The sequence below is a fragment of the Stenella coeruleoalba genome, assembly GCF_951394435.1.
Source record: "Stenella coeruleoalba genome assembly, chromosome: 4".
Lineage (NCBI taxonomy): Eukaryota > Metazoa > Chordata > Mammalia > Artiodactyla > Delphinidae > Stenella > Stenella coeruleoalba.
Genome location: NC_137149.1, coordinates 61,541,181 through 61,560,864, shown reverse-complemented (window position 1 = coordinate 61,560,864; position 19,684 = coordinate 61,541,181). Strand labels below are relative to the sequence as shown.

At 36.9% G+C, this 19,684-nt stretch overlaps 1 long non-coding RNA gene across 1 annotated transcript in view; it reads right to left on the bottom strand.

Moving 5' to 3' along the window:
- The window catches only part of LOC307186007, a 137,797-nt gene that overhangs the window by 31,407 nt on the left and 86,706 nt on the right, over positions 1–19,684 (bottom strand). Inside the window, exon 2 of the long non-coding RNA XR_013828235.1 lies at positions 4,374–4,488. This is a non-coding gene — a long non-coding RNA (uncharacterized lncRNA). The remainder of the gene's footprint in view (positions 1–4,373; positions 4,489–19,684) is intronic.

The following is a 19,684-nucleotide window of genomic DNA, read 5'->3' as shown; positions in this document are numbered from 1 at the left end:
TAAAAAAAAAAAAAAACACCCTGGATTCTTATAAAAACATTAATAAAAGGGAGAACAATAACAATGTACTCTTTTAGATTTTTATTAAAATTCTATTTTAATTACTTATTTTCTTGGCCATTTAATTATCACTTTTCTTCCACAAAAACTTTACTGTTGAACTCCAAAGGTTTAACAACTTCAAGTGGAACTAGAACCATAATTCATTACTTCTGTAGTTTTTAGAAAGTTATTTATAAATGTCAGGAATACCACAAAATTAATATCAAGACTCATCAGAAACTTTAAAAATCTTCAGTTCAAAAGTTCACGTGGACCAATTTTAGTAGATTCATAAAGTTACAACTTGCTACCTGGATGCCACCATATAAAAAAAACTCTGGAAATACACAAACCAAATTTTCCTTCGTATTATAAAAATTACCTCTATACAATCCTTATGAAGTTGTAATGCACAAGAACCATTGAGCTCCAACTATCTTTCTTAATTTTATCACCACATCCTCTATGCAAATCATATGCCCTGGTCAAATTAGTCTTTTCATTTTTTTCCTACTATACCTATGATTTCCTACCTCTATATGTTTATTCACATAGGTTTCCCACCCAAAAGTCCTTCTCCTTTCACTCTTTCTCCTGCAATCTCATGCCCACTTAAAGAGCTGACTCAAATAAATCATTCTCTATAAAGATGTCCCTATTCTTCCCAACTGGAAATGATCTTCCTCTATTATTTTTGGTGCCCTGTATTACTTACCGTTCCCTGTCTATTCTATTTGTTACTTTTCCAATTAGATGTTAAGTTCTTTGGCATCTATTGGCCACAACAGCTAGTTTGATAAATAATTTATGCTATACTTGACATTCTAGGTGTTGAATGGGGATGAATATGATTTTCACTTCCTGGGAGTAGTGGCATAAGTAGTGAAAGAGGTTGCATGGACTCAGGGGTCAACATCCAGTTCCAGTTCCTCTGTGTTACTTTGAAAAAAATCACCCTGTCTGACATCAGTGTTCTTAGCTCTAGAAGGAATGGGATGCACTAGGTAAACTTTTAAGGCTCTTCTTGCTCTAAGATTGCTTTACTTGGTAATTACTTCTTCTTCCTTTTTACAGATGAAAGTGCATGTTGATTGCTTATCCATAACCATTTTAAATTTGAAAAATATTTTACATTTAGCATTTTACATTTGACAGAAATTTATTGTTAGAAACTGAGAACAACTATACTAAAGAGGTATGTTTAAAAATAGAAGTATCAGAAGAATTTCATTTTACTGTCATCTGTTCCAAAGACCTCAGAGATGCTGGTTTAGAAAGGAATCACTCAAACATTTAAAATATATATTAAATACCTCTAGTTTAAGTTTGTTGACTTTGAAATTTGACTGGAGAAAGAAGTATTCATCTAGCCCACTAATTTAAAGAAATATAAAATATTCTTTTGATATTTTCTCAAAATTTGTCAGATGTGTCTTCAAAAAGAAAGATTAAATTTAATTTCTGGTAGACTATTATTCACCTTTATTCCTTTTCCAATTGGAATATATTTTAATTCATGTGTTCAAAAAATCAAGCAAGGAGATATAAAATTATGTTGATTTTTAAATAAATCTTAAGATTTTGCTATATTTGAATTGCCTACTTTCATCCAAATTTAATTCTAAATCAGAGAAGTCATCTTAATTGCAATTAAATAGAATCTTAGGTCTTAATGAATATAACATTGAATGTATGTTACCCAAATCACCTCAATTTCACAGAAATTAACATTTCAATGCATTTTGCCCTGAACTGAAAATATCTTTGAAGAAACAATTATTCATGAAATAAAACATCTGGTGGAGTTGAATCAGAGACTGTGGAAACAGACAGCTTTATAAGCAACAGTTCTGGCAAGCAGTTTTGATGAAACACTAGACTAAAATTAAGATTTTTAATATTCCAGAGAGTTTTTTTTTTTTTTTTGCAGTACGCGGGCCTCTCACTGTTGTGGCCTCTCCCGTTGCGGAACACAGGCTCCAGACACGCAGGCTCAGTGGCCATGGCTCACGGGCCCAGCCGCTCCGCGGCATGTGGGATCTTCCCGGACCGGGGCATGAACCCGCGTCCCCTGCACCGGCAGGCGGACTCTCAACCACTGCGCCGCCAGGGAAGCCCCTTCCTGAGAGACTTGGTCTTATTTTTTTTCAGTGTTCTCTCCAGGCTTGAAATAGACAGTATGAATTTTCTTCTTTAATGACATGAGACATTCTCAGGAAACAAAATATATTTTTTTCCATAAATGTTAACCTCAGGAGGTTTTCTTTTCTCTCTCTTTTTTTTTTTGCGGTACGTGGGCCTCTCACTGCTGTGGCCTCTCCCGTTGCAGAGCACAGACTCCGGACGCGCAGGCTCAGCGGCCGTGGCACACGGGCCCAGCCGCTCCACGGCATGTGGGATCCTCCCGGACCGCGGCGCGAACCCGTGTGCCCTGCATTGGCAGGCGGACTCTCAACCACTGTGCCATCAGGGAAGCCCAGGAGGTTTTATTTTCTATTAAGTGTAAAGTTTGCTTCATTAATTTACATGAAAAGACCCTTCTCGGGGACTTCCCTGGTGGTCCAGTGGTAAAGAATCCACCTTCCAGCGCAGGGAACGCAGGTTTGATCCCTGGTCAGGGAACTAAGATCCCACATGCTGCAGGGTAGCTAAGCCTGCGTGCCACAACTTTTGAGCTCACGCGCCTCAATGAGAGAGCCCGTGTGCTGCAAACTACAGAGCCAACACACTCTGGACCCCTCGCACCACAATTACAGAGCCCACGTGCCCTGGAGCCCTCATGCCACAACTAGAGAGAGAAAACCTGTATGCCACTAGAGAGAAGCCCGCGCTACAACGAAAGAACCGGCACGCCTCAACGAAGATCCCGCGTGCTGCAACTAAGACCTGATGCAGCCAAAAAAAAAAAAAAAAAAAAAAAAAAAAAACAGAAAAAACAGACCCTTCTCAAAAACTGGTAACGGTGTGTACAGCTCCACCTCGCCCTGCTACCCATAACTGGAGAGACTTTACAGCTCCTTAGATTTTAGTTTGATGAGGACAGATTGTCTTTAACTCATTTGGTCCAAGGAATTCTTGGTGATGTCAAACACTCCAATCTAGTTTGCTATTAAAACTACTTTCAGGTTTTATGTTAAAGGTTTTCTCAACCCTGGCATTCATTATTGACATTTTGGTCTGGATGGTTCTTTGTTGTAGGAATTGTTCTGTGTATTATTGTAGGCTGTTTAGCAGCATCCCTGGTCTCTACCCACTAGATGCCAGTAGCACACATACCCTCTGCCACTCAGTGTGACAGACAAAAATGTCTCCAGATATTGTTAGTCCCCTGGAGGGTAGGGGGAAAATGGACCTCCAGTTGAGAAACACCATTTTAAAGGATTATATTAATGCTAACTCTAAAGCCACCGTCCCATCCCTGCACCCGCAATTTGAAGCTCTGTTTCTACACTTACTAGTAATGTGGCCTAGAGCAGGTTTATTAACCTCTCTGAGCCTCAGTGTCTTCATCTGTAAAATAAGGATAATAATTAGCTACCTCATAAGGCCATTGTGAGGATTAAATGAGATGATGCACAAGAACCGCTCAGAAGAGTGCCTGGAACAGTAAGCCCTTAGCCAGCATTGGAAATTATTTTTATTATAATCCCCATAGCCTTTGAATAAAACTTTACTTTTCACAGCAGTGAAAGATTTAAAGGTTTTCTTACCAATTTTCTGAGTTATATAATTGATACTAATTAATGGGTATTTTTCCTTTTTAATTCCAGTTAAAATAATTACAGAGACAATTTCTTCAACTAATTTTCAAGAAGGGAACATGTGCCATAAGCCTCCCTAGGATTATGTATTGCCCCATCCTAGGGATAGAATCCAGAACATGTTCAAAGGAAAGCATTTTGTAATTTTTTCCTTTCAAATCACAGGCTTACTTAACAAGGTCTAGTTGGACCAAACTTTTACTTTAATAGTAATTGATGCAAATGCTAATAAGCTCAACACCTCTAGATTTCAGAACACAGCAGTAACTGAGGCTGCACTGAAAATCTCAGCAGGCCCTGCTCTTATGCGCTCCGTAAACCTGAGGGCTACACTAGAAGAGGGTATGATTAAAACCAGTTCTCAATAACACCACAGACACCCTCGTGTTTGGAAATGGCAACTGAATCTTTTCCTTAAATTTGAGCTTAAAACAGTCACTTGACACCTTATCAAAATAAACACAGGTTGGGTTTATTTAAAAAAAATATGGTGCTGAGATTTTAAGGAAATAGATCTTAAATCATCTCCCTTGATAGCATTTTCAATTGCGTTAAAATACAGATACTTACCCCCTACTCCCTGACATTTCGATCCAGTCATATCTGAAGTACAGCTCTGAAATCAGATTTTTCTAAAGCTTTCCAGGTGATTTTCAGATTTTCAAACAGATTTGGAAGATACTACCTAAAGAAACAGAGGAATACCTATGAAGCTTAAGTAAATTTCTGCAAATAAAATAAAATTACCCTGATGACTCTGATCATAAAATGCATGATTAATTTATTCATTTACTCCTTCTACATATACTCACTGAGAGCCTACTACATGGCAGGAACTGAGTTAGCCACAGGCAAGGTGAATAACAAGTGAACAAAATAGATCTGGACCCTGCCTTTATAAAGATTATCATTGACCAAGATGGCCTTAACAGTCCCTCAGCTTGACCAAGCTCTAGACAGATTTCTTCCTGACTTTAGGCCCCTGACCTCCCTTTGCTTACAGCCTTTACTTCAGAAAACTTGCAATTGTAAATTACTTTTCTGCCCCTTTGAGATGTCAATCTTCTAAAATCTTGGAATGTCTTTCTCAAACTGGGAGCCATCCCTTTGAAATATAATCATCAAGAAAGATAGGGCCCCTCTCTCCAGTTTCTGTGGGAGGATAGAAGCCTAATTTGTTGGATAAATGCCAATTAGCAAACACAGATGGCCTGATCACATTGACCAACCTCCTTCCTAATGTCCTCCAGTTCTTTTGCATGAGCTCACCACAGTACTTAAATACCCTACTACCTTTTATTTCAGTGGAATTGAGTTCAATATCTGTCCTCCATATCATTAGTCTTGACTCCTTCTGCAATTGTCTTGAATAAAGTATTTCTTGCCTGTTTTTTCTTTGATATCTATGTCATCGATTTTGATCTTTACTGTTCATAAAAATCACCTGAGTTTACTAATCCAGTAAGCCTGGGTATGATCAAGGAATCTGCACTCATAAGCACCTGTGTGATATGAGCAGGACAGAGAAAGAACAGACATTGAAATCCATTGGTGCCCATTGTCTCACCATACATAACATTAAGGACTGGATCATCACAGGCAAAGTCACAAGACCTAGAAGCCAGCTACAAGGGTTCACAAAGGCCAAATCTTAGACATTTTGACCATTGAAATAATTAAGTATAGTAATTATTTCAGAAACATTGTACAAAATGGAAACCCATGGGTACATACTGATTATAAATAAATGAGTAAGTAATTGTGGAGAAAGGAAGGCTCTTGATTACCGAAGAAGGCTGAGTGATGATTGATTGATGTTAGAGAGGGCTGGAGTTTAAAAATCAACCTTTTGCAACTATGATAGTAAAGATTAGTTCATGTAAGAATCACCAATGAGTGATAAATCAAGGGGGAAATTTTTGATGCAACTATGATAGTAAAGATTAGTTCATGTAAGAATCACCAATGAGTGATAAATCAAGGGGGAAATTTTTGATGCAAAGCAGGATATATGCATGGTTGAAGAGTATCTCTCGACAGATTGCTTGTTAATTGCAAGAGAAAAAATAGTAACTACATGATTGTGTAACTGGACGGTACCTTGCCCAGGTGATTAAATTTAACATCAACAATGAAAGGCAGACGGACATCATGTGCCACTATATGTGATACCCTGAAAAGGACATAATATAAATATTATGCAAATAATTTTAAGAATAATCTAATCATGAGGAGACATTAGAGAAACTCCAAATGATGATCTTTCTATTAAGAAGGGAAGGGGGGAAGGATGTATGTATTCTTCAAAAATGTCAATGTCATAAAAGATAAAGAAAGGCCGAGAAATTATTCCAGATTAAAGGAGACTCAAGAAGTCTGAAAATTAAATGGACTGTGTGATTCTAGACTGGATCTTGTACTGAAGAAAAAACGCTACATAGGCCTTTGTTCCATCTGTTGATAAAATTGCAATACAGTTGATAGATCCCTTAGAGTTAAAAATTATATAATGATTATGTAAGAGAATATCCCAATTCTTAGGACATACACATTGAAACACTGAGGGGTAAAGGGTCATATTATATATAATATATGCCCATGTGGTTCAGAAAAAATATAGGTAGACAGCAAATAATAAACGTAAAGCAAATGGGGCAAAATATTAACAATGGTGAATCTGTGTAAAGCAGATACAAACATTCTTCGTACTATTCTTGTAATGTTCTTGCATGTTCAAAATTCTTTCCAAATAAAAAGTTTAACATATGCCATTAAAAGTGCATGTTTATACAATGAGGAAACCAATAATTCCATAAAGCAAGCCATCGCATGGCCTTTACACAGCTGCAACTAAATATTATGCCCTTAGCCTCTACAGAGGCTTGATTAAGAGGATGGTTTTTGAATATTATTTATTCTGTTGTTTAATGTAAGAAGAAAGCAACCCATTTATGCATTTCTCTGTGACTGCAGACCAAGGGAAGAGCTTGGTTAGGGAAAAGCTTTACTAAAGAAAAAAACTAATAAAATTGTTAATTTTGTTTATTCCAACATGGAGCGCCACGTAGCCCTTTGGTTTTCTTCTTTGACTTGACAATTTAGAGCCCATTTTGTTATATTGCAATAACTCTCTTTCAGCCTAGGTTGGCTGGTACAAGAGACAGCACCTTTCTTCAAAGTTCTACTTCCTTCCTTATTATTTACCTGCTTAAGGTCTATGTTGTTGACCTGAAACAAATAGCCTGCCAGGTATTTCACCAGCAAAGATGGGTTTATTTGGATCATCAGAGAACTGCAATTCAGGGTCTGCAATCATGGTGAGCTGCATGCAAGTCCCCACCCAGCAAAGGAAGGAGAACACTTTAATAGAGAGGAAAAGGAAGTTAGGAGGGCTATAGTAAACAAAGAGTCCATGACCTTTCATTGGCTGAGTCCTTGTCAAGAAAGAAGAGGAGTCTTTCTTTTTCCTGTTGGGCTCTACTATCATCACAGGGCACGGAAGCTCCCTTTCTGGTCTCCCAGCTCTATTTAATTGAGATTTCTGTTTATTCACTTTACAATATTAATGGGCTTCAATTTGGGGGGTGGTATTTTGGGAGTTAAATGATAAACTGCATCACAGTATTGAAAATGTTGCATTATAAATCAATAGATAAATGGAAATGCTATACTGAAGCAAAAAATGGACTAGGCCTGTCCTCTAGAATTCAGAGGCAACTTTCAGATTTTGATCGAATGCCACAATCTGGGGAACCTCCTGACAAGTATATCTCAAATAGAAATGCCCTTCCCACTATATCCCCCAACTATGGTCACCCTCTACCAATTTACCCTGTTTTATCTATCTGCCTTGCATTTAGTGCCAACTTTTTATATGTATTTGTGTGTATTGTTTGTCTTCTTCTTCTAAAACATAAATTCTATGGGAGCAAAAGCTTTGCCTATATTTTTGTTTACTGTTAAAACAATGTTTAGCAAATGAATGAATGAAAGAGACCATGTCCCCATAAATTCATTCCCTGGCTCTTTACTTAAGAGCCAAGGTAAAGTTTTCCATTATATCACAATCTTTACTTCTGTAACAAGATATAAATATTCGATATACATACACACACACATATATATCTGTATATCTGTATATGTATATATCAGTCTTTGATGATTTACAAGGCAGATACTGCCCACCTCATTACCCTCACCAGCAGCAAAGGAATGGAGACTAAGGAATTGTGTGTATTATTATACCTTTTTATTTATTTTATTTAAAAGTTCCCCAGGCCTTAAGAAAGGAGAAAACATCTGATTCTAGGTATTTGTTTAAAGTGCCTTTGTGTGTGTGTGTGTGTATGTGTGTGTGTTGTGTGTGACTAGTGAAACTGGACAGTGGAGGGGTGCTGGAAAGAACAGGATAAGAAGGAAGGAAGAAGTCTCAAAGTTACAAGTGTGAACAGAGTGTGAGGCTGTTGTCTCAGAAGTGCTGGGCAGAAGCATCTAGAGAAGGAAGGATGTAGAAGCCATCAAAGGCCACGATGGCCAGATGTGCTCACCAGCTAAGGACCCAGTTGGCTTACTGCCCAAGGCACCTGGGAGGGGAGCAAAGAAAACTCAGAAAGGGAGAGGGACAAGAGGCCCCAAAGTCAATTAGTTTTCATTGAGATGAGATTGTCTGTCAATCAAAGGACTTTAGATTTTACCCTTCTAGGGAGTCACTGAAGAGTTTTAAGCAAAGGACTGACACAATTGTGTCAAGTAAAAAAGTCATCTGGTGGTGATGGATACGTATACTAGTTTGAAGGTATATGTTTATTAAAATATCAAGTTGTATATCTTAATCATATACAATTTTTATTTTTTAATTATACCTCAATAAAGTTAGGGGGAAAAAGCATTCTGGTGGCAAGATGGAGAATAGTTTGGAGAGAAGGAAGACCAGAGGCAGGGAAATCGAGCTATTGATAAAAAACTGGCAGTGGCAGCCCCTTCCCTTTTCTATAGACATGACTGAATTTTCTGAATCAAAAAAAAAAACTATAGCAAAGATAACCAAATGTAGATTTTCCTCTAAATGAAATAACACATATATGTTTTAAAAAATTAATGTTTTTAGATCTCTGTGTTGGGCCTATTTAGAAATCTTTTTTTGTTTCTATCCATGGATCATTAAAATGGTTGACTTTTATTTTAAATTTATTAATGTATATGATATTAATCTCTTTGACCAAACTATTTATAAATTTGTTTTTAGAACCTTTGCCATTTCAACTGATGGCATGATGAAATGATGAAATGTCAGGCTGTAACTGTTATTTTCTTCTGAAGAGTTAATCTATTTCGTTATTTGCTCTGAAGTAGTGGATCCAGAGCTATAATATTTCATAGTTCTGTTGATGGTGACAGCCACATTCATTATAAGCAGGCTATTAATCCTACAATGCTTCCTTCAGCTCAAGGATCAGTAAGTTCATCAGACACCCATCTTCTGGAAATCTGCAGGGTGTAGCAAGGGGCTGTGGTAAGTAAGAGCACAGATGTATCAGTTGAAAATTTGACTATTTTTGTAATAGAATTTACTGGTAAGACCTTTGAACAAGCAAACAGAACTGGCACACACTGCCTGGTATATTATTGGTCAGTGACAAAGTATAAACCAACTACAAAATCTAGGCACGATGTGAGGCGATGATGGAGACTTTCCAAAAGGTATCATGAACCAATTCCAAAGGTCATTTTTGACATCTGATTGGACAAGGCATAACAATGATCTCAGGAGGCCGACTCTCATCTGTATTTGGAGCTTTTACTGCTTTCTCTCTAAAAGTAAAATAAAAAGTCAGTACAACTAAGCTACCAAGTTTAATTATGGCAAATGGGGAGCAACTGCAGGGTTAAATACCATCCAAATAACCCTTTCCAGACTTTTCTTCACCAATCACGAATATTAAGCACCTCTTGTTTTTTTCTGCCCTTTCTATGTAAGTTTAACACTCACATTTCATTTAACATGTCTATGTCTTACATGTTTCTTAGGTTATTAACTTTTTTGTCCATGTATATCTAACTCACCTTATGAGTTTTCCTGTCTTTATAAGTACTACCTTATTTATTAATTGTGCTCAGCATATCTCATGAGTTTCATCTAGCCCATTTGTTTTTCTTATCCTCTATGTCAGAACTGAAGTTCTTAAGTAATGCAGCAAACTTGCACTGTAGTAGTTACGCAAAATGAGACTTCTATCAGGTTATTATAATTATTAACTGAGTCATATAAGCAGTGATTAATAAATTTAAGCAGTTTAGATAATTAACCAGAAAAAAAGGAGAATTGTAGGATTCCACTCCCCCCCATACTCTTTAAACAAGATTTAAAAATTATTTGCTTCTATGTAATTTCTCTTACCTAACATGAAGGTAACCCTATTATTGTTTTTTCATCTAGTTCTCTAATTTTGCTTTAGTTGGAACTAAGTTAGCTTGAGTAACAGTAAATACTCAAAACAACAACAGCTTAAAAAAATAGTTTATTTCTCTGTCATGTGTGTGAAAGAAGTTTTCCAGCTGAGCAAGAACAAGGAAAGAAAAAAAGGCAAAACCAAACTGAAAAGTTAAATACGAGATGTTTATTTATAGGCATCAGCTAGAACTTAAGTCATATGACCATACTTAAATCAAAGGATGCTGGAAATTGTCTTTTTTTCCCCATTGGCCATGAGTCTAGTTAAAAATCAGCATTTAGGGAAAAAGGAGATAACACATATTGGAAGAAGAGTATCAGGCTCTGTCACAAAAGTCTGAACAGAACCAAAATTTCCACTAAAGTGTAAAAATGTGATTGACCTGTAAATAGGACAAATGTCCTGCCACCTTGTGGGAATACCATCATTTTCTTTCCAATCTAAAGCCTGATGTAAATCCAAATCCATATTATTACAACTCTCCCTAAAATGTGCATAATTATGATCAAGTTAGCATATGATTAAACGTTTTCCTGTAAGACTTTAGATTCAAAATAACCAATAATTATCTTGTGCAGCATACTTAGCAAATACATCTTATTACCATAATAATGTCAAGATCATATTAAACCAAATATAAAACTTTGGAAACAATTAAAAATGAACCTAACTCCCCCTCAACAGGTGCATGCTTTTCTCCTCTCATCACCCTTTTCTATTTGCTTGGGTTGTTTTTCCCCTGAACTTTACATTTTCAGAAAAGTAAACTACTCATCTGCCCTTCAATATAGATAATTTGTTAAAAGGTAGAACTTTATACATTTCTCTTCCAATCACTGGCTTTAGTCAATTTGAGGTGGTTGATCTCTAGATTTCCTTTGAGATCAAAGGAAATCTTTGGTAAGGAATGACCTACTTTGAGTAGGTCAAAGTAGGCCTTTGGGTTGGTTTCCATGTTAAATTTTCATTCATTGAAGTTCTCCAACCAATAAACCTGGCACTTTCCAACCTCTCAATAGATGATATCTGCCCTACCTGCTTTGGGAGAAAAGACTTAAGGTGGCTGGGCCAGGGGGCTGTAGTGCTGTCTCTATTGTACCCTATAACGCCTGAAGTCTTACAGGAAGGGAACTAATATTTATTGAAACAATTACTCATTGCTGAACACCAGAAATTGAAGGTTTATTCAATATACTTTAGTGGAATTGTATTGCTTTCTTAAATAATCATACACAAAAATTTCTTGTTAATCATATTCTTGGATATTTTATGTTTAGCTTTCACTGAGGTCTTTTTTTTCCATTATATTTTCAAGTTGGTTTTTCTAGGAATATAAGACAGCTATTGACTTTTATATATTAATTTTGTAGCTAGCTACCACATATATTTTCTTACTGTTTTAAATAAGTTTTTCACTTAATTCTCTTGGGTTGTTCAAATGTACAATGGTATGATCTATTCCTTATATTTTATTCTCCTACCTATTTCTTTTTAGAGGTTTACCACTAACCACCATGAAGAATGACAGTCCCTGGTTTATAACTTGACTCCATCTGAGATGTTAGAAGCTTTACACCTATTCACTAAATTAAGTCCCAAAGCTACTTATAAAGTGGGTATAATCCATGATTCACAAAGGGAAATTACCTAAGGTCACAAAAGTAAATAAGGGAAATAAATATTTTTTGAACCCAGATTTGTTCTCACATTTCATGTATTTTCTATGATTTCACAGAATAAACCCAAAAGGAGAAAATATAAGATTCAGTAAAAAATTAGGATCTATTCTCCAGCTAATGCTGGAGATTTTCATCACAGGAAAATCATAAATCAGAAAAGTACCTATTCCAGTTATGTACTGCTGTGTAATACATAACCCAACCTCAAGAGTGTAAAACTATATACATTTTATTATACTCATGGATTCTAAAGGACAGATATTTGGACAAGGCACAGTGAGCATAGTTTGACTCTCTACAGGGCACCACACAGCATGCCACGTTCTGCTAACAGAACTGTTAGGTACAGGTAATGTTGTAGTTTTGGCTATATGGGTGACAAGATGAGGCTACATAGAGAGGGAGACAATAGAATTTGGAGAATCTTGCCTGGCAGGCCAGGAACTTTGGATGTTTATCTGTAGACAGGCTTTAAAGGAACAATGACCAAATTTGCATTTCAGTTTATTCTAACAGCATTTTGAAAGCTATATTGGAGGTGACTGAGGCAGGAAGCAGGGGATATATTAAGGAGAAATGATGAATGTTTTTACTGGGGCAATAGCAGTGAGAACTGCTGTGATTTTCCGGTGGATTATATAAGCAAGTTTGGGATAGGGGTTGAGTTTAGGAGGATTCCAGGCAGAACTGGATATCCCAGCAGATGGTGAGGCTGTGCAGGAGGCCAGAATGACATGGCGGAATAGCAGAATGACATGGAGGGAAAGAGGGATGATGGATTTCGTTTGGAAACATTAAATTTGACTTGTCTGTGGGAAATTTCCCCATATTACTTCAAGAGGAATTGTCAGGTAGGTAGCTGTCAGTCTGTGCTACAGTCTGAGAAATCAGCGTATAGATGGAAACTGAAGCCAAGGGTGTGAATGAGATTGTATGGGAAGGTTTTCAGAAATAATAATTTAAAAAGAAATAAGGACAATCACTGGAAAGTACCAATAATTCCATCCAAAGCTGAGTAGGAAGATCAGAGAGCTAGAGGAAAAACTAAGAGTAAGTGGATCTGTAAAGTAATTGAAGGAGAATGTCAAGGAGTTTTTGCTCCATAGGTTCATTTGAACTCCGTGACTGAAACAAAGATATTCTCTCTCTAATGCCAAGGATTGGGCTCCTTAAATCATCAACAGGAGAAATTTTTAGTTACAGCAAAGAAAGCTGTAGTGGTTCTTGCTTTTGTCTGCCCATATCTTTTTTTTTTTTTTTTTCTGACAATCCCTCCACCTGCCTGGTTTCCTGGGTGGAAGGCCAATCATTGGAATCCATCTTGCTGGTCATAGTGATTGGTTCACAGTATATGCGTGGGAGGAGCCACACTGTTTTCCCTTTCTTTTCTTTCTTTCTTTCTTTTTTTTTTTTTTTTGCCTCCTCCTCTCCCCTTTCTGGAGTTGTATCCTATTGCTTGCATCAAGAGCTGATATTGGCTGGTTTTAACAGCTGGCATTTTTTATATGGTCTCTGTTCCAACTGACCAATTGTTAAATATACTGAATATGATCCCTGTTGCCACCAAAACATGTTAACTGATTCAGATGTTTAGAATAACTGAAGAACAGAGTTTGATCTGAAAGGAAGCTGTAAAGTACCTGAAACAGGCAACCTGTAAATTATGACCCAATTATTTTTAGGAAATATCAATCTAAAGTGAGGCTTTGTAAGTTGAAGTACACTTACGATTTTCAGGGCTTTTGCATCAGAAGGACAAATGAGTGAGCATGCTAAGGATGCTGGCCAGGAAGCTGTTGAAATGATGTACCAGGAAGGAAGTAGAGTCAGAAAGGGGATCACTGATTTGGAAAGAAAGGTGGAGTCAAGAGACTTGAGGTCTCTATGGGGCCAGAGTGGAAATAAGGAGGCTGGACACACTGAAGGATGAGAACTTATGGTCTGAGAATGAGGGACTGGAGTGCTGTTATTGAATATGCATAGCCATTCTGGCTGGGGACAAGTACTAGGGTGTGAGTAAGGAATGAGGTAGTGAAAGGGAGCGAGGTGGAAACTCAGTCTAGTATGTTGAGGAACAGGATAGGACTTTGGATGCATCTGCTAAATGGATGCTTGACATCTGTTAGGATTTCATGAGGACAAAATATAAACGAAGCAAATGTGTGTGAGTTAAGACATATACATCACTACTGTTGCATTCTGTCTCACCAGATCTTTACAGATTAGATCTCAAGCTGTTTAAGAATATTTCCTTGACTCCTAGCTTTCCTAATGATGGGTCTAACAGCCTAAGTGCCTCCCTCACTTCATATCATTAAGGTTATATTTAAAGCATGTGCTATGGGAAAAATATAGTATGAATCTTGATAGTCAGATATTTTATAGGTGAACATGCTTTTTCAAGGCTGAAATTCAGTGTTTCTGAATTTGTAACAATACTCTCCAAAACAAGGGTGAGTAGAACACCTTCATCAATTATTTTTTCTTGAGAATATATTTTCCCATTTTTCTAGTCTCACTTGAAATCATTTTCCATAGTTTATGGAATAACAGTCTAAGTATTTATAAGTCATGGAGATAGTCATTTTGCTTTGAGATATAATTACAAATCAACATGTAGAAGTGCTAAAGCAGAATTTTTTCTAATTTAAATAATAACACTAGTATTTATTGCAGATATTCAAATATTGTCTTAAAAAGAGGAGGCAATTACAGTTGTAGGTGAAAGACTAGGAGTATTTATACCAAACAGAAATGTGGTAATTCAGAGAAAATGGGTAGATGCCCATAGTAAACCAAGCATACTGATACAATGTTTAAGACTGACCAAAGAAAACCTCAAAATGTTTGAGCCCTCATCTTAATGCTCCTTTTTTTGTGTATGTCAGGGGGAAGCTCAGCTGGGTGCTCTGTGATGACCTAGATGGCTCGGATGGGGGGGTAGGGAGGGAGGTCCAAGAGGGAGGGGGTATAGATATACATATAGCTGATTCACTTCATTGCACAGCAGAAACTAACACAACATTGTAAAGCAATTACACTCCAATAAAAAATAAAATAAAAAAACAAAAGAAACCAAACAAACAAAAATTAATGCTCCTTTTAATGAAGGCAGTTTGACACAAAGTCCATAGCTTCCCTTATGTATTAAAAAACTCTCAAGAGACCATATACTTTCATGCTCCTGTTTTTAGATTCAACAACACTTTACAATTTTTTCTCAAAATATTCCTAGGAAGAAATTCCCAAATATTTATCAAGTATTTTTTTATTGTCCTATAACAAATCTTTCTCAGATTCTAATTCAAAGTTTTTTAGTGAAATTAAAGGATATGGAAGGAGTTACATGGATTTAGTGCTTACAACAGGAGTAGTTTCTTTAAAATCTGAATAATTCATGATACCAATTCAATAAACCAAGTGAAAATGATCACCTTGCTTTCTGGGCCCTAAAAAGACAGCAGGTGGAATCACTTATCTGAGTCACTGATGGGCTAGGTGAAGAAGATGGAAAAGCCCTGAGGCAGATAAAAGGGGCAAAAGCACTGTACAGCCATAGGAATATGTCTGAATAATCTATTCTCCTTCTTCGAATGGCCCTTCTTTCTCTTCTCCATGATCTTTTAGCACAAATGTCTTTTCTCTGTGGAGTGTTCATTCATCCACTTCCCCAGACAGAGGTCATCCCTTTGCACACAGCTCTTCATAGACATGCATATGTAACCCATTGTACTGTAATAACTTACTGAATGTCTCTCAGGCCATAGTGAGGTTCCTCAGGAGTCCTTCGTGTCTGGTTCAGTGCCAGAAATGTTAGATTCATTATAAAAGACTTATTATCATTAGAATGGTTACTTTATTCAACACATTAAAACAGTCAAGGCACCATACTTTCCTCAGGTGGCAAAAGGATGTGGTTCCAACTTGATGTTAAAGAAATTAGATATCTTCACCTTAATGTCTTTTAATCCACCTGTCAGAATTATAAGGCAAGGGTGGGAGTGGTCAGCTAACTCAGCTACTTGAGATTCTGGACTTCCTGAGATCACAGGGAGAGAGATATGAATAGTATGAAGACGTATAATATCGACCAACTTTTATGAAGAAATGATGATCTGGGAAACATCTGACATTTTCTCGAGGTCAGAGATCAACCCAGCTGTATGTATTATGGTGTTTTCAATCCAAATTAGTGTTGTCAACATTAAAAAAAATGCTTTTGTGGGTGGAAGAGTCTCATGAAATAATCCAAGAAATAACAGCAGGGGAAGGGAGACAGCCTGGGGAAGTCAGGACAAGTCGCGGGTGTTAGTTTTAGTTAGATTCCCTATCAGCTTGGGCACTTCCCAGATGTGTGGATTTGGTTGCATGATTTAGCCTTCTCTGATTTAATCTCAGCACCTTTAAAATAGCAAAAGTATGTGGCTCATTGTTCTGTTTTGATAATTAAATGAGACTGGGTATATAAAGCATATAAAAAAGGGTAGGTATCAATACATTTTAGCCTTTTTATTTTATCTGAAATCTAACCAATATTTATTCCATAGTTGAAGAGCTCTTGAACTTTAGTGTGCATAAGAATAGGCTTGAATTCTTATTAAATTGCATATTTTTGAGCATCACTACAAGAAATTTTGATCCAGTTGGTCTCTGAGGCCCAGAAATCTTTTCAACAAGTCTTTCAGGTGATTCTGATATAAGTGCATTTAAAAGACCACACTTTAAGCAAAATACCACCAAGAACCATTTAGGTAGAATGGTAGATGTGTAGTATATGGTACAATGCATTTATAATTTTATGTAGGCTAGAGTTCAGTGATGATAAGTCTATAAGAAAGGGGAAAAGTATGGGTCTAGTTGGTTTCAAAACAATAGACAATTTTTTCAAGATTCTAAAGGAAAGGACACTGTCATTTTTACTGTGAGAAATGTTACCTGCCCATCCCCCCATCCCTGCACCCCTCAGCTATCCTGTTATCTAAACACAGCAGCACCATCCAGTCAAGGAATGATTGTGAACCCACTGAAATTTGTGGTCATACTGACAAAGATGGTCTCCCTGAACAACTTCATTCAGGCTTCTCTGAACTCCCTTCTGAACTAGGCCGGAACTTACACATGTCCCACCCCTCCCTGTCCCACTGCTGGGCCTGCACAGCCCAGATGTAGCAAGAATCCTGCCAAGTCAGTTTAGAGAGAATCTCACCACCCTTGATATTTAATCACCCTGGCCTGCCTTTAGCAAGAATCCTATTAGGTCAGTTTAGCAAGAGTTTCCCCACCCTTGATATCTCCTCTTAGTACTTTTCCATCCACTGACCCCTCATTCTGCTCCTTGGCTCTAAATCCCCATGTGTCCTTGTAGCATTTAGAATTGAGCCCAGTTCTATACTGAGGTCTCTTTTCTCCTAATCTGTGTTTACCGCTTTAACTACTGTCTAGCTGTGATTCTCTTTAACCATATATAAATGTTAAGTCTATTTTTGTACCCAGAGTGCTGCTCACCACGGTACCTACTGTACTTAACACATGTGCACATTTTTATGAGTAAGTAACACAGAGAATGTGCCTTCTCCAGGCATTTGAAACACCTCACAACACTTTATATTCGGAAACTGCTTCCCCCACTTTCTCAGTGCTTCTACAACTTCACTTACTTTAAATGGCAAGAATTAAGTTTTCCTAGAAGTCTTTCTTCTTTCTGATACCTCTCCTTTCCCTATTTTCCCCACCTCCCAGCTCCTGGCAAACACTTTTCCACTCTGTGTTTCTATGAGTTTGACTTTTAAAAGTTTTTTTAGATTCCAAAAATAAATGATACCATGCAATATTTTATCTTTCTCTGATTTATTTCACTTAGCATAATCCCCTCAAGATTGTCACAAATGGCAGGATATTTTTTCATGGCTGGATAATGTTCCACTGTGTATATATATCTCACAACTTCTCTATTTAGTCATCCACTGGTGGACACATAGGTTGTTTCCATCTCTTGGCTATTGTGAATAATGTTGCAACAAATATGGGGGGTATATATGTCTCTTGATATACCCAGAAGTGGAATTTTTGGATCATATGGTAGTTCTATTTTTAATTTTTTGAGGAACCTCCATACTGTTTTTCATAGCTGTACCAATTTACATTCCTACTAGGCCTCCCTTTTCTCCACAGCCTTGCCAATACTTATTGTCTCTTGTGTTTTTGATGATAGTCATTCTAACAGATGTGAGGTAATATCTCATTATAGTTTTGATCTGCATTTCCCTGATGATTAGGGATGTTGAGCACCTTTTCCTGTACCTACTGACCATATGTAAGTTTTCTTTGGAAAAATGTCTAATCAGAGCCTTTGGCCATTTTTTTAATTGGATTTTTTTTCTATTGAGTTGTATGAGTTCTTTATATATTTGGGGTATTAACCCAAATTATCAGATATATGATTTGCAAATATTTCTCCCATTCCAAAGGTTGCCTTTTCATTTTGTTGATGGTTTCCTTTGCTGTACGGAAGCTTTTTAGTTTGATGTAGTCTCACTTGTTTATTTTTGCTCTTGCTGCCTATGCTCTTTTTGTCAAATCCAATAAATCATTGCCAAGATTAATATCAAGGATCTTACCCTCTATGTTTTCTTCTAGGATTTTTATGGTTTCAGTTCTTATGTTCAAATCTTTAATCCATTTTTAGTTGATTTCTGTGTATGGTGTAAGGTAGACATCCAGTTTCATTCCTTTGCATGCGGTTTTCCAGTTTTCCCAGCATCATTTATTGAAGAGACCATCCTTTACTCAGTATATTCTTGGCTCCTTTGTTGTAAATCAATTGATCATATAAGCATGGGTTTATTTCTGGGCTCTCTGTTCCATTCAATTGATCTATGTCTGTTTTTATGCCAATATCATAATACTGTGATTACTGTAGCTTTGTAATATAGTTTGATAGGAATCTTTGTGGAACAGTTGCCTAAGTACCATCATAATTTCTAAAAATATATCTGACAGTCCTTTCCTTGGTCTATTCTTTACATCAAGACTGTTTGATTGGCAAATGATAGAGTATCAAGTTCAATGCCAAAGAGAAATGTATTGATTCACAAAGCTTAAAAATACCTGGCTAAGGTTAGCTTCAGACAGGGTTTTATCTAAGAGTTCAAAAAATGAAGGTCATCCTTCAGTTTCTCATTATCTTTTGGCTCTGCTTTGTACTGTGTTATTTTTATACTTTGGCTCTGCATGATGGCTTCTTTAAGCTCTAGGCTCACATTATTGTGACTATTGGCAATCCCAGTGCAGAAAAGAGAGTATCTTTCTTCGGTAACCCCTCAAACAAGTCCAAGGATTTACCATATTGGACAATTCTGAGTTACTTACTCATCAATGTAAGGGATACAATACTTCACTTGATCAGGCCTAGGATACGTGTTTTACTCCAAATCTGAAATATATAGATGAAGAATGGGTAGAAATGGTTTTCTTAAGAAATTGCAAGGTACCATTATTAGAAGAGGAAATGGATATCAGGTGATTAAAAAAACCAACTTATTTCCCCACATTCTTTTGGGTCTCTGGGCTTTTTCAGTCCTTATATTCTATACCTGAAAATTCCTTCCCCAACTCTCTTTCTGGTGACTGCCTAAATATCCTTTTAGAACCAAGTCAAATATCATCTCAAGGGTCAGAGTCTGCTTAAATGTCATCTTATCAGGGGGTGTTTACTTACTACCCTGTTCTGTCTACTTTCTTATTTCCTTAC